Here is a 14,678-nt window from a genome sequence, read left to right as displayed (position 1 = left end):
TCTGCCCCCAACCCTCACCTCCTTGTACCCCCAATATGTTTTTCCCAATTAAAAAATATTTAAAAAAAAATTAAAGTGTGTCTGATTCAGGCCATCGTGTTTTCCATCACTAGCTATGCATCTGAGAGTTGAACAATGAATAAGGATAATAGAAGAAGAATTGATGCTTTTGAGTTGTGGTGTTAGAGAAGAGGACCGAGTATCTCATGGACAGCCAGAAGAATAGACATATCTTGGATGTGAAGGATGGGTGAAGCTTTGACTCCCATACTTTGGACATATAGCTATTCCTTTGAAAGGAACACCATGCTTGAACAGGTAGAGGGTCAGCAAAAGAGAAGAAAACCCTCGATGAGATGAATTGACATAGTGAAGGCAACAATGGATTTTACTATGTCAGACATGAAGATGGCACAGGATAGGTTAGGGTTCAGATCTGTTGCTGTTAGGGTCACTATGACTTGTACTCTACTTGACTGCACAAAACAATAACAATATACTATTCATTTAATTTGAAAATATTATATCTGTATTTATTTCTATTTTTTGTTTTGTTTTTAATTTTTTTTGTTTCTCCCCTTTTTAATATATATGGAAGTATGTAAAAGCTCTCCTTTGCTACTTATTTTATTTCATTGGATTTTGTTTAGAAAGTTGGATTATAAGATACTGATTTTTTAAGTTAGGGAGATATGCATGTTTGATTTTGTGATGAGTGGGGTGTGTGTGTGTGTGTGTATCGTTGAAGAATCTCAAGATAAGCTTTGAAAATAAAGCCATGTGCTGATTGTGGAACAGACCGTCAACTACTCATACACGAGTTCAAATAGAGCTAAAGAAGGTTAAATCAAAGCCACAGGAACAAAACTTTGACCTTGAATCTATCCCACCTGAATTTCAAAACCATCTCAGGAACAAATTTGAGGTCTTGAACACTAATGAACAAAGTCCAGATGAGCTTTAGAAAGATATCATCCATGAAGAATGCAAAAGGTCATTACAAAGACAGAGGAGGAGGAAAAGACCAAGATGGATGTCAGAAGAGAATCTGAATATTGCACTAGATTGCTGAGATGCCAAAACAAAGGGAAGAAAGTAGGAAGTTAAGGAGCTGGACAGAATATTTCAAAGGGCAGCTTGGGGAGATAAAGCAAATTATTATCATGAAAAGTACAAAGAGCTGGAGTTGGAAAATCAAAAAAGCCAAACTCACTTGTCATTTCTTAAGCTGAAAGAACTAAAGAAAAAAAAAATTCAAGCCTTCAGTTGCAATACTTAAGGATGCTAATGGGCTGAATATTGAAGGACCCAGGGGTACACAGAGTCATTGTACCAAAAGGAATTGGCCAACACAGAAGTATCATGAAACAACATATGATCAAGGGGCAATGGTGATGAAGAAGGAAGTTCAAGCTGCTCTGGAGGAATTGGCATGAAACAAGGTCACAGGAATTGATGGAATACCAATTGACATGTTCCCAGTAGTGGAATTGCTGTGGCAAATGGTATTTCAATTTCGAACTTTTTGAGAAAGTGCCAAACTGCCTTCCATAGGGGTTGTACCATTTTACATGCACACCAGCAGTGAGTAAGGGTTCTAATATCTTCACAACCTCGCCAGCATTGTTGCTTGTTGCTCTGTTGAACTTTGCTAACTGTTGCTGAGGTGAGATGATACCTCACAGTCATTTTTATTCGCATCTCTCTGATAGCTACGGGTTATGAACCTTTAAATTTAAGATAATTTGTTACACAAAATACAAACCCAACCCTCTGCTCTGGAGTCTATTGTGAATCACAGTAACTCTATGGGACAGAGTAGACTATTCCTTAGGGTTTCCAAGTCTTTCAATCTTCATGGCAGTAAACTGCCACATCTTCTTCTTTGGAGCTGTTAGCAACTGAGTACATTACCCACAGCACCACCAGGGCTCCTCAATAAATAATCAGGCAAATGGTACTAAACATTAACAAGGCAAGTAGCCTTTGCTCGTGGCTCTTCTGTTATGATTATCTTCTTTTGTTGTATGGAGATAGAGAAAAGTGGATGGACAAGATTAGTTGTTCCTTTTATAAGTGCCTCATACTGTTGCTGTTATGTGCCATTGAGCTGACCATGACTTACAGTGAACAAGAGCTCTGAACCTTGCTGTATATTAAGCTAGTCTCACTGTACCCGACACACTTGACATCACTGCCACATTGCTGTGCCAATCCATCTCATCCTGGGTCTTCTCTTGCACCATTCTCCATCATTTCATGCATGATATCCTTCTTCAAGGACTGATCCCTCCTGAAAACATGCCCAAAATATGTGAGACAGAGTTTCACCATCCTTGCTTCTAAAGAATATCTTCATTTAGCTTTCTCCAGGACAGAACTGTTTGTTCTCTTGGTAGTCCATGATATGTTCAATATTCTTCTCCAGCACCATGTTCAATACTCTTCTCCTACACCACAACTCAAAGGCCAAAGCTAAAGACTGGTTCAAGGCTGTTTTCTTAGGATGATACTCCTGGTTTCCCTTTTGCCTCATATTGATGATAAGAGTTTTAACAGTCCCCTCAAAGCATGCTAGAGAGAGATTAAAAACAACAAAAACCTATTGAAAACTTAATCCACTCTCACACTGCTTGACCCTTTCCGTTCTAGGCTGCCGCCTTCTTGTCCCCAACACACACACACACACACACACACACACACACACACACACACACACAATCTTACACATATGTCCATTCAGACACACATGCACACAGAAACACTCATAAACTCACATACTCATATACAGGAACTCTACCACTTTCTGTCTGATGGTTTTATCCTAGTTTCTCAGATCCGTCAACATCCTCCTTTCTTTTGTAGAATCTTCACTGTTGGATTTTGGACAAGGAGTCAATGATCTGTGCTTTGTAACTTCAGGAATTTATAGAGTCCTCAGGGGGAGAACTGATACCTTTGTTTCCACCAAGCACATAGTTTTAGTACTGCTCAACTTTAAAGACATTTCTGTTTATGTAATAAAGTTTTATAATTTCTTTCATGTGAATCTTATACTTATTACTAATAATTTTCTGCATTTTCTTGCTACTGTGATTGAAAGATTTATTTTTTCCAAATATTTTCTAGTTGGTCATGGCAGTTGATTTGGATTTGTTATACTGTGTCTGTTCAACTAACTGAACTCATATTTGTTCTCGTAACTCTTCTAGGGAAGCAGCTGATGGTTAAGGCTGTGTGTCCACATGGTTGCCTATGATTCTCTGGCTTAGCAGTTGTGAGGTGGCTATTACCTGGATAAGAGAAAAACATAATTTATTCATTTCTTTGACGACAATTGACATACTCATCTCTATGGTGAAGTATACTATGAGTCAGTGGAAAAGGTGTTTTCTAACTAATATGGCAAAGATCTCTTGCTTTTTGAGAAGCCTCTAGCCTCAAGTCTGACTGATCCACACACAAACTTGAGGCTTGACAGCCACCACATGTTCATGAGGGAACACTGGTGGCCTAATGGTAAGAAGCTGGGCTGCAATTGCAAAGACACACAGTTCGAATCCACCAGCTACTCCATAGGAGAAAGATGGGAGATCCCCTCCTTTGTGATTAATTGCCTCTGAAAACTTGATGGAGGGTCAGTTATGAGTTAATCCTGACTCAACAGCACACAACAGCAACAACACATGTGTATGAGCCAGTTCTTTGAAATCTCTCTCTTTCTATGTGTGTGTAAGTTTCACTGATTTTATTTCTCTAAAGGACCCAGCCCAAGACAGTAATTACATAATTTACAGATATAACTTGCTCTATTCTTCCCAGGCTTTTCACTGCTTGTCTTCACAGTTTTTTGGTTTTTTCCCCCAGTGCTTCGTAAGACCTATCTTTGGGAGTCCAAGACATTTATTGATCAAGAAAAGTCACTAAGCCCAGCTCCAATCCAAGGAGGACAGTAGATTCCATTTGCTGCTATTTCATCCTCTAGAACCTTCAGAGTTCATCAAATAAGAGAGGTGACAACTGAATATTTTTCTTTTATTCCTAACTCTTACAAGAAAGTTTCTAAAACTTTACTGTTAGGCATCATGTTTGTTAAAGTTTCTAAAATATATTTCTTAAATTAAAGACTTTCCCTTTAGTACTTACTTTACTAGTATATTTTTAAGTTAAAAGTGAATGTCAAGTTTTATCAACTACTTTCTTGGGGACATCTGTATAAATGATCATATAGGTTGTTTTTTTATGATCATAAATAACATTAAATGAATAATTTTGAATTCTTCTTCTACTCTTGAATTATATGCTACTATTTCATCATGAAGAGCAATGATGTCAGTCTAGATACAAAGGTGTCCCTAATCCAGGCCATGCTCTTCTGAATTACATGTTATACTTCAGAGAGTTGGACAAAGACTAAATATGACAGAAGAGGAATAGATGCTTTCGAGTTGTGGCGCTAGAGAAGAGTCTTGACCATACAATGGACCACCAAGAAAACAAATCAGTCTGTCTTAGAGAGGGTGAAACTAAGTCTCTCTTGGAGGCTAGGATTTTAAAGCTCCTCCTCACTTACTTTGGGCACATGGCCAGGAGAGATTGGTTCTTGGAGAAGGACATCATGCTCAGAAGTGTGGATGGAAAGCACAAGAGAGGGAGACTCTGGATGAAATGGACTGATACAGTAATGGGAGCAATGAGAGTTGGTGTGTCAGAATTAGTGAGACTGGCTCAGGACAGGGAAGGTTTTAGAGCTGCTGTACCTAGGGTCGCTATACATTGCATGTGACTCAATGGCACATACAAACAATAACATACTATGACAGGTTTGGAAGCAGGAGTGGCATCCACTTCCTAAACAACATGCCTCTGGAAACTCTACAAACTTTGATAAATATCAATAGTTGTAGAGGGGCTTCAGGCCTTTTGTTTATAGAGTTGCTACGAATCGTGCGTGATTTGAAGGCAATCAACAACAACAACAACAACAACAACAACAATTTCATCATGACCTATTAAGCATGGTTCTACAGGTGGGTGGCTGTATTAATATTTTATTTAGGTTTTTGCAACTTTTAAAATGTGTGATATTAGTTTGTTGGGTTTTTTTTTAAATCTTTGCTGGTTGTAATATAAAGATGGAAGGTTTCCCATCTTCCTCTGAGCTATTAAACATATACAATTAGGACTTTTAAAAAGTCAGTATTTAACTTTTGGATCAAAAGAGAAATCAGAGCTTAAATAAAATTTACTTTAAAATAAATGGCTAACATTGATGAATGGGACTGTCTAAAATTAAGTCCCTGTGTGCATCAAAATATTTTTCCAATAAAGTGAAAAGAAGTTCTATTGACTGGGAAAAAATATTTGGCAATGCCATCTCAGACAGAGTTTCATAACAAAAGTTTACAGGATACTACTGGCCTTCCACAAGAAAAAGACTGATCACATAATTACAAAATGGGCAAAAGACATGGAAAGACTTTTCACAGAGGAAAACATTCAGAGGGTCAACAGAGACAAATGAATCAATGCTCAAAATTACTGGCAATAAGAGAGATGTAAATCAAAATCACAATGAGATACTGTGTCACCCAGTAGCAGTGGCAAAGTTTAACAGGACAGCAAGCAAGAAATGCTGGAGATGTGGTGAGATAGGAACTTTTTTTTTTTTAAATCATTTATTGTAAGATAATTTACAAATATCTTGCTGTCTTTAGTAATTTGAACAATGGACCAACAATCTTTCTGACAAGGAGAGCATTAAGCATAATGAAATGAGCTGGCTTAACTTTTCTTCTTTACCTCTTGTCTGAGGATGACACTTGATTTTCATTAATCCAGAGCTGCAGCACCAGAGATGATTTCAATCAACTCCTTTGTGATGACAGCTTGGCGGGTACAGTTGAATGTCAAAGTCAGTTTGTCGATCATCTCAGAGGCATTCTTGCTGGCATTGTCCATAGCTGTCATCCTGGCACTTTGTTCACTAGTGGTGGACTCCTTCAGAGAGTAGTAGATGATGTTTGCCAGAGTGTATTCTTGGTAATTTTGTAGCACATCAGCATCAATATCATCATAGATACTCATGCTTTCAGCACTTGCAATTGTATTAAGGGAAAATATGGGCTTTTCATCAGTCTTATAGGAGATGACAGACCTGAATCGATTAAAGATGATAGATCCTTCATCAAATTCATAGCCAGAATTCAGCAATTCAAGAGCAATAACTGATGCATCTCCAAAAGTAGGAGGCTTCCTTCCCACTTCTTTAAATGTTACCAGAAATTGGTCCGAATGAGTCCTATGCAAGATGCCCCTGATTTTATCTCCAATCCCAACAATCATAACTTCTTTTCCAGCTGCTGTAAGCTCGGCCACCTCACTTTTTGTCTGTTTTGCAATCGAGGAATGAATAGCACCACAGAGCCCTCGATCTGAGGATATACCAATAATGAGGTGTCTCTTCTTGTTTTCAGGAACCTTAATATCAGCTTTCTCATAGAGCGCGAGAGATCCGACTCCATATACTCGAGCTGGTTTCAGCTCCCTCTCTGCTCGGGCATATTTTGCTGCTGCTACCATTTTCATAGACTTGGTAATTTTCTGAATGTTTTTGATTGACTTCAGTAGCCTGGTAATATCTTTCAAAGTTGCCATATTTCGAACTTGGGTCCATTGTGGCTGCACAGCCCAGGCCGAGACAACGAGGTTTGCCCAAGAAAACATGATGGTGCAGGCCTTGCTGAAGGTCGGGCAGGAGATAGGAACTTTTAAACACTGTTGGTGGGATTGTAAAATGGTACAACTCTGGAAGATAGTTTGGCATTTCCTCAGAAAGCAGAACGTAGAAAGTCCATATGACCCAGCTAATGAACTGCTAGGAATATATCCCAAGGAAATTAGAACTGAGACACAAACGGAGACTTGCATACTGCTATTCATAATAGCAGTCTTCACAATGGTAAGAATGTGCAAACAGCCCAAATTTTCATCAACAAACAAATGGATTGAGAAATTGTGGTGCATTCATACAATGGAATGAATACTGCTGCACTCAAAAGCAACGATCTTGAAAAATACTGCATAACTTAGGAATGCCTGGAGAGTATTATGCTAAGTGACTAACTCAATCTCATTAAGACCATTAGTGTAAAAACAGAAGATAACTAGTAAAATGTTATGAAAGTCTAAGGGGGAAAGGGAGAGAGTGGGGTGGGGTGGGGGTACTGATAGGGGGAAAGAGGAAACCATGGAGTCACAGAGTTTGGTGGGCAGAGGGAAGAAGTGAAGGAATTATGAAAGATCCAGTGGGGACCTGATAAGACAGGCTAATGGTGGGCACAGATCAATGGTAATTAATTTTACAAAACACAGTGTATAGGGGTGATCTAATGAAATACCATGTTAATAAAGGAATGTGTGAAACACAATGTATATGAATGAAACACAGTGGATACAAATTTTGTATGCAAACCAATATAAAATAAAGAAAAAATAAATGTCAGTAAGAACCTAGCATCAAAATTCATGAGCTGTTACCATATCAAAACATGCATTTATTTATTTGGAAATAGAAATGGTTGAAAATAGCTAAGAATTATCTAAGAGTTCTCCAAGACACACTATAAAGAAGAAATAATTTCAAAATTTCTAGGAATGAATATATAAATACATGCTAGTTTAAAAAATAGGACTAAATAAAACCCCTCACATGCTCCCAACTGCTAACAAAGGTTAGCTCTAAATAACAGCATAGAATTGGAAAGGATAAGAATAATTGCAGAGTGAAACTATTGATTGCATCTTTATAGGGAGACTATATTTTTCTATTACTGGGGCTTTTAAAAACCAAGTTTTCAAAAATTAACAAGATGCCAGCCCCATTTCCAACCACAGTGCAAATAAAACTGGAAAGAAACAATCAGTGGAGAGATTCCCCAAATCTGTCCACTCAGGAATTTAACAAAACAGAGCAAAACAAAACAAATCCCACCAAACCTAACCTAAATAACTCGAATTAAACAATAAATTGAAACTGAATTATCAACTATTTGGAAATGAACAGCAATAAAAGCACTACAAATAAAAATCCACAGGATACCACCCAAGTTGCCTGTGCATAGAGAAAAATGCCATCATTAGCCTTAAATGCAGTCATTTAAAAAAGAGAATGGATTGAAAAGATAAGGGAGCTTAGACATTTCAATAAGCTGGAAAATGAACATAAAAATTAATCTAAAGAAAGTAGAAGGAAGAAATCGATGAAGAAAAGAAGCAGAAAGTAATGAAATAGAATAAAACAGTAGTAGATATGAACTATAAAAGGGAAAAATGATTTATAAAAACTTTGATAAAGTAGACAACACTTGTTGTTATGTGCTGTCTAGTTGCCTGTGACTCATAATGACCCTATGTACAACAGCCTTATACCCTGCTCTATCCATTGCCAATCTTATTGTCTCTGATAAGCCTATCCCTATTACTCCAGTGACTCAATCAATCCATCTCATTGGTTTTCCTCTCCTGTGCTGTCCACCACCCTCCCAAGCATGATGTCCCTCTGCAAGGACTGATCCCTCCTTGCGACATGTCCAAAGTATGTCAGACGAAGCTTCAGAATTCTTGACTACAAAGGGCAGCCTGGCTTCACCCTCTCCAGGACAAAGTTGTTTGTTCTCCTAGCAGTCCATGGTATATTCAATACTCTTTTCCAGCACCACAGCTTAAAGATATCAACTCTCCTTCTTTCATTTCTAGTCATTGTCCAGTTCTCTGATACATAGCAAGTAATTGCAAAGACCATTGTCTGTATCAGGCACACCTTAGTTTCCAGAATGATGTTTTTGCTCTCTAGTATTTTGGAGAGGTCTCTGACAGCTGACTTTCCCAATACAATTTGTCTTTTAATTTCCTGGCTTCTGGTACCAAGAGTGTTGATTATAGAGCCAAGCAAACTAAAGCTGTTAACAATCTCAATCTCTTCACCATCTATCATGATGCTGCCAATCGTGGTGATAATCTTTGTTTCCTTAACATTGTGCGTCAATCCATATTGAAGGCTGCAGTCCCTGACCTTCTGTAGCAAATGCTTCAGGTCCTCCTCAGTCTCAGCAAGCAGGCTTGTGTCATCTGCATAATGTAGATTATTGATGAGTCTATCTCCAATCCTGATACCACATTCCTCCTCATAGAGCCCAAGCCTCCCAGATAATCTGTTCTGCATTATTGATTGAAAAGATATGGAGATAGGACACACCCTTCCCAATTTTGAGCCATGCAGTGTTTTCTTGCTCTGTTCTTGCCTCCTGGTCAAGTATAGGTTGCGCATAAGCATAATCAAGTGTTCTGGGAATCAAGTGATTCTTCTCAGAGTCAACCACAGTTTGTTGTGATCTACACAGTCAAATGCCTTTGCATAGTCAGTGAAACACAGATACATACTAGCTATTCTAATTTTTTTTTTAAAGTCACACATACAAGTGATTGTAAAAGTGAAGACTGGGCATATAGATTGGGCATAGATTTTGATTTGCAGGAAAATGCATAGCACTTTTTTTTTTGCCAAGATGTTTGACTATTTAAGCAAAATTGATACATTTTAGGAAAAATTATATAAAAATTAGAGGTTCTCCTTCCACCCCAGTCTCTCCTAGCTTGACTTTCTTTGCTCAAGAAGTTGTTGTTGTCATGTACCATCAAGCCAGAACGACTCATAGCTGACCCCACAGTGAGTTTTGACAGGCTGTAAATTGAATGGGAAGAGATTATTCATCTTTCTCCCTGAAAACAGCTGGTGGATTTGAACTGGGTACCTTTAGGTTGATAGCACAACTGTGTCCTCTTGCAGCTAGAGTTGAGCATGTGAGCACGATGGAGCCAAGCTGTTGTTTCAGTGCAAAACTACAAAGATGAAAATAAGCTACAAAATGAGGGAGACACATGCGAAGTCCAGACCTCTGGCAAAGGTCTGTCTAGCTCCATGGGGGCATCAGTGGTGGCGGTGCTACTGTTCACTCCAGAGCACCCGTGGTGCCCAGCAGGATACGGCAGAGGAAGTGGAATTCCTGGGACAATAGGCCCTTGGAAGGGTTGGAAGTTATCATCTCTCTTGTTTATGTCCCTCATCTTCCTAGGTATTCAAGAAACTTTTAAAACCTTATAGTCCAGTTATCTGCCTTAAATAATCAGTTGTAGTCTAAAACCAGGAACTTTGAGGAATGCACTAAAATTCATTGAAAAAATGTTAAGAGAAATAAACGAGCAGGTAAGCCTAATGCACAATGTAAGAAAAGAAGTAGATAAAAGAAGGTAAAAAAAGACACCGAGACAAGACAGTTTTATGGGAAAGTTCTACCAAATTTAAAGAACAGATGACTTCCTTGTTGCAAATTTTGATATGTGAGTTCAGACTCCTGATTTTCATATTTAATAATGAATTCAAGCTTATTGTTGTCTTGCAGGCCTGTATTATATGGGATGAACAGAGTAGGATATGGGAACTCAATTAATTCTTTGAACACTACCACATGCCATTGCCATCCTAGGCAAAGGAGATCTTGGGTTTAGATGCATTTGAGTTGAGTACAACAGATCTGAACCTTGTCCTATCCTGTGCCATCCTCATCATCTCTGACATACTTGAGCCCATTGCTGCAGTCTCTATGCAGTCTATCTCATTGAGGGTCTTCTCTTTCTGATCCTCTAACTTTTCAAGCTTGAGATGCCTTTGCATGGAATAGCCCCTCCTAACAACATACAGTGAACAAAACACAGAAACTGAGTTGTCACATGCTGATATTCTATTGACGTCAGCATGGACAGGACAGGTGAGTAAAATATGACAGGCAAGTAGTGATTTGGGACAAGGGAAGAATAAAGTAGGGACAGGAATAAGAAGGGCATATGTATGGAAGAGAGGCTGCAATTTTAGACAGGAAATGCCTCACTGAGAAGGCAACATATCAACAAAAAGGCGGAGAAATGGAACTTGAAGAATTTGGATACGTTGAACAGAGTACTTGGGATAGAGGGAAAAGCCGTGGGAGAAACATGGAGGACGGGACTGGAGTGAAGGGGCCCAGAAGATGCCAAAAGTTGAGTTAGAGAAGAGACAGATCCAATTTGAGGGGTTTTACAAGTCACTTAAGGACTCCTGTGTCCTCTGAGTAAGGAGCTGCTGAGGGATTTGAACAGAGGGCTGGGTGTGGCCTGATGAGTGTTTCAAGAACATTGCCTTCTTTTCTAGGCTGTGATGAGATGAGTCTGGACAGTGGAGGCAGGGCAGGGGCAGGAAGCAACATCTGAAGTAATTGTCTTGAAGTCTGGGATTGGATGAGGTGGTGGACATGGAGAAAGCACGCTGTACAGAAGTGAAAGAATTTGTTAATGAATTCGAGGTGGGCATTTAAAGAAAGGCGAGCCAAATGCAAGCCATGGTATTTTCAATTGTGTCTTATGCATCTGAAAATTGGACAATGAATAAGGAAGACAGAAGAAGACTGGATGCCTTTGAATTGTGGTATTGGCAGCGTATTGAGTATACCACGGATTGCCAAAAGAACAAACAAATCAGTCTTGAAGGAAGTGCGACTAGATAGATACAAGTGCATTCTTGCCAAGAATGGTGAAACTTCGTCTCACTTATTTTGGGTATGTTGTCAGGAGGAATCAGTCCTTGGGAAAGGACCTCATGCTGAGAAACTTAGAGGGTCAATGAAAGAGGAAAAGCATCCAGGAGACAGAATGGCACAATAACCACCACAATAGATTGAACCTGACAGAAATCATGAACATGGAACAAGATAAGGCAAGGTTCAGATCTGTTGTTCATAGGGCTGCTAGGAGTCGTAGTTGACTTGACAGCACATAACAGTATCATTCAAATTAAGAGAAGACACTATTTTAAAACAGGGCAGACATGGAGGGTGGGGAGAGAATAGGAAAAGAGTGGATCAATAATGAACCCTGCAATAGAACAGATGAGGGGGAAAACTGTCTGAAAGGAATATATGATTAGGCGTTATACGTATGACAACAATCTGGAGCAAGGGGTATGTTGCAAGGTGGGCTGGGGGAATGGGGAGAAGAAAATATGCAGCAATGAATACATTTAAAAAATTAAACCAACAAAACAAAGAAAGAGTCAAGGGTGCTGATCTAGGAAATAGCAGAGTGAATATGGGTTCTAGGCTGTTCTTCTAAGTCTCCATTTGAAAGACTCAATTTGTGGGATGGGAAAGAGTTTCATAGGACCAGGACAAGGTGGGCAGGGGTGTGTGCTGGGTGAGGAGGGGTCACAGGGCCTGGAGGAGAATGGGACTGTGCAGGGGAGCAAGATGATAGGCAGATCTGGGACATGCCTAGCCCTGGTTGCACTTCTAAGTGCATTTCTTAGCGCATCTTTCCTTTCATTTTGTGCTGTAAAGTGTAATTTTGCTGCTACTGAAATAACAATGTGCCTTCTCTCTCCTTGATCGCTATTTTAATTGTGCACCCCGGCTCTGTGTCTCCACGCTGGCCGGGTACGAGAGTCATAATTTCAAGCTGACACCATAGTAACCACTTTGTTTGATTCAAGATTCCAGTGTCATCACTGGCTGCACGTGACTGGAACAGGGAGGCTGGGGAAAGGCGGAGGCGGCGAATCTCAAGACAGCTCCTTAGAGAAACAGCAATTATGTCTTTGTTTCCAAGGCAAATGTAAACAGAAGGTCAGCTTTGGCCAGGGCTCGTAATTTTCCTTCTTTTGTGGTGACAGGCTGATTTTGGGGAAACTGGGTCTGTTTGTTATTTTGGCTCCTTCTGCAGTGACAGAGGCAATGGCAGCTGTGGTGACAGACACAGAGCCAGGCACTGCTGGATAATGCACATTGGATGGAAGCTTGACCCTTTGTAGCAGTTGCAAATTGGTCTTGTCTGGCATCGCTGGCATCCCAAAGAGCGCCACTCTAGTTTAGCCCAAGATTAGCACCCACTCTAGTACCCTACTCAAGTTTAAACTGTCTCTCTGATTTACCATCAAGACTTTGCCTTTAGGTCAACTTTGTCTCCAACCACTTAGCCAGAACCTAAGTGCCACTTTATGCTCTGGTCCAGCTCCTCGCCTCCCTGATCTTGGGTGCCTTGGAGGTGAGTTATGAAAGCCCCTTCTATCTGTGGCAGTAATGTGGCATTGGTCTTGCTGATTCCAACTCCAACCTCAGCAAGCCACGATGTCTTCCACCCGCTCCTACCATGTGTTGTTCTCCTCCTGAGTGGGCTGATGCCTCAATTTCTCCATCTGGTTCTCCAGGCTTGTTGGGGGCCAGGATAAAATACACTTTCACTGGTAACTAAAGGGAGCTCTGGTGGCCTAGTGGTTAAATAGTTGTACTACCAATCCAAAGGTAGACAGTTTGAATCCACTAGCTGCTCTGTGGGAGAAGAATAGACAATCTTCTCCTATGTAATTTACAGCCTCTGAAAACCTGTTGGAGGGTCAGTTATGGGTCAATTCCGACTCGATGGCACACAACAACAACAACAACAACACAGGGAACTGTTGTTGTAATAGTCTGCAGTTGTGCTGCTAACCTGAAGACATACTTCTCTGGTGGTTCAAATCCATAAGCAGTGTCTCGGGAAGAAGGTGGACAGTCTCTTCTATTACGATTTATAGCCTTAGAAGCTTGATGAAGGGTTGCTCCAAGTCTAAACAGACTGGGGTCTGAACTAACTGGATGGAAGAGAGGGAGTAAGTGAATGAAAGGATGATCAGAGTTGACTCTGCAGGGAATGCTGAAGAAGGAATGTTGTTGTTAGGGACTGTCTAGTTGAGACTGGTTCATAGCAACTCTGTGTCCTTCGGATCTGAATTCTGCTCTCCTCTACCATTCTCATCATTTCTGCCACACTAGAGACCATTGTTACAGTTATTGTGTCAATCCATCTTATTGAGGGTCCTAGCCTCCTTCACTGACCCTCCACTATTGTGAACACAATATCTTTCTCCAAGGACCTGCCCTTCTTAACAACATGTCCAAAGTATGCGGGATGCAGTTTCACTATCCTTCCCTCTAAGGAACTCTTTTCAAGACATATCTGTTCATTCTCTTGACAGTCCATGATATATTTAATGCTCTTCTCCAGCATCACAACTCAAAGGCATTGGTTCTTCTTCTGCCTTTATTTACTGTCCAACTCTCAGATGCATAGCAAATAATTAAAAAGACTATGGATTGAATCAGGCACACCTTAGTCTTTAAACTGACATCATTGCTCTTCAGCACTTTGGAGAGATCCCTGACTTCAGCCTTTCCCAATTCAACATGTCTTTAGCCTGGTTCTTGTAGGTGGAGGTAGTGTGAGACAGAAAACTCAAGCAAAGGCTTGGTGAGTGCAGTGAGAGGGAAGGAGGAGGGGAGAGTTAAGGGCCTGCAGACCACACACCTTTCTTTGGCCAGCTGCTGCTCCTTCAGGAGGCATCCAGGATTTTGCTTCCTTCAGGAAGTCCTCCCTTGATTCCACCCAGCCTTTTGTGATCCTAGTGTTTACATGTGGAATTGCATGTGAATATGTCCTTGTCCATTTTCCTCTCCAGACTCCTGAACTCTTTAAGGAATGGGCTTGTCTGTGCTTTATCTCAGAGTCCTCAGTCCCTGCCATGAGTGTTGGCACAGAGCAGAGAGTCAGGGAATATT

The 14,678-nt window shown here is 40.2% G+C and overlaps 1 pseudogene; it reads right to left on the bottom strand.

Annotated features, from left to right (window-relative positions):
* Window positions 1-5,832: 5,832 nt before the first annotated feature.
* On the bottom strand, window positions 5,833-6,726 carry LOC102861247 (annotated as a pseudogene).
* Between the last annotated feature and the right edge of the window lie 7,952 nt (window positions 6,727-14,678).

The sequence above is a fragment of the Elephantulus edwardii genome, unplaced genomic scaffold (genome assembly GCF_000299155.1).
Source record: "Elephantulus edwardii isolate Elephantulus edwardi_28Jun2011 unplaced genomic scaffold, EleEdw1.0 scaffold00161, whole genome shotgun sequence".
NCBI classification, from domain to species: Eukaryota; Metazoa; Chordata; class Mammalia; order Macroscelidea; family Macroscelididae; genus Elephantulus; species Elephantulus edwardii.
The sequence above is the reverse complement of the archived record's forward strand: the minus strand, read 5'-3'. Positions and strand labels throughout refer to the sequence as shown.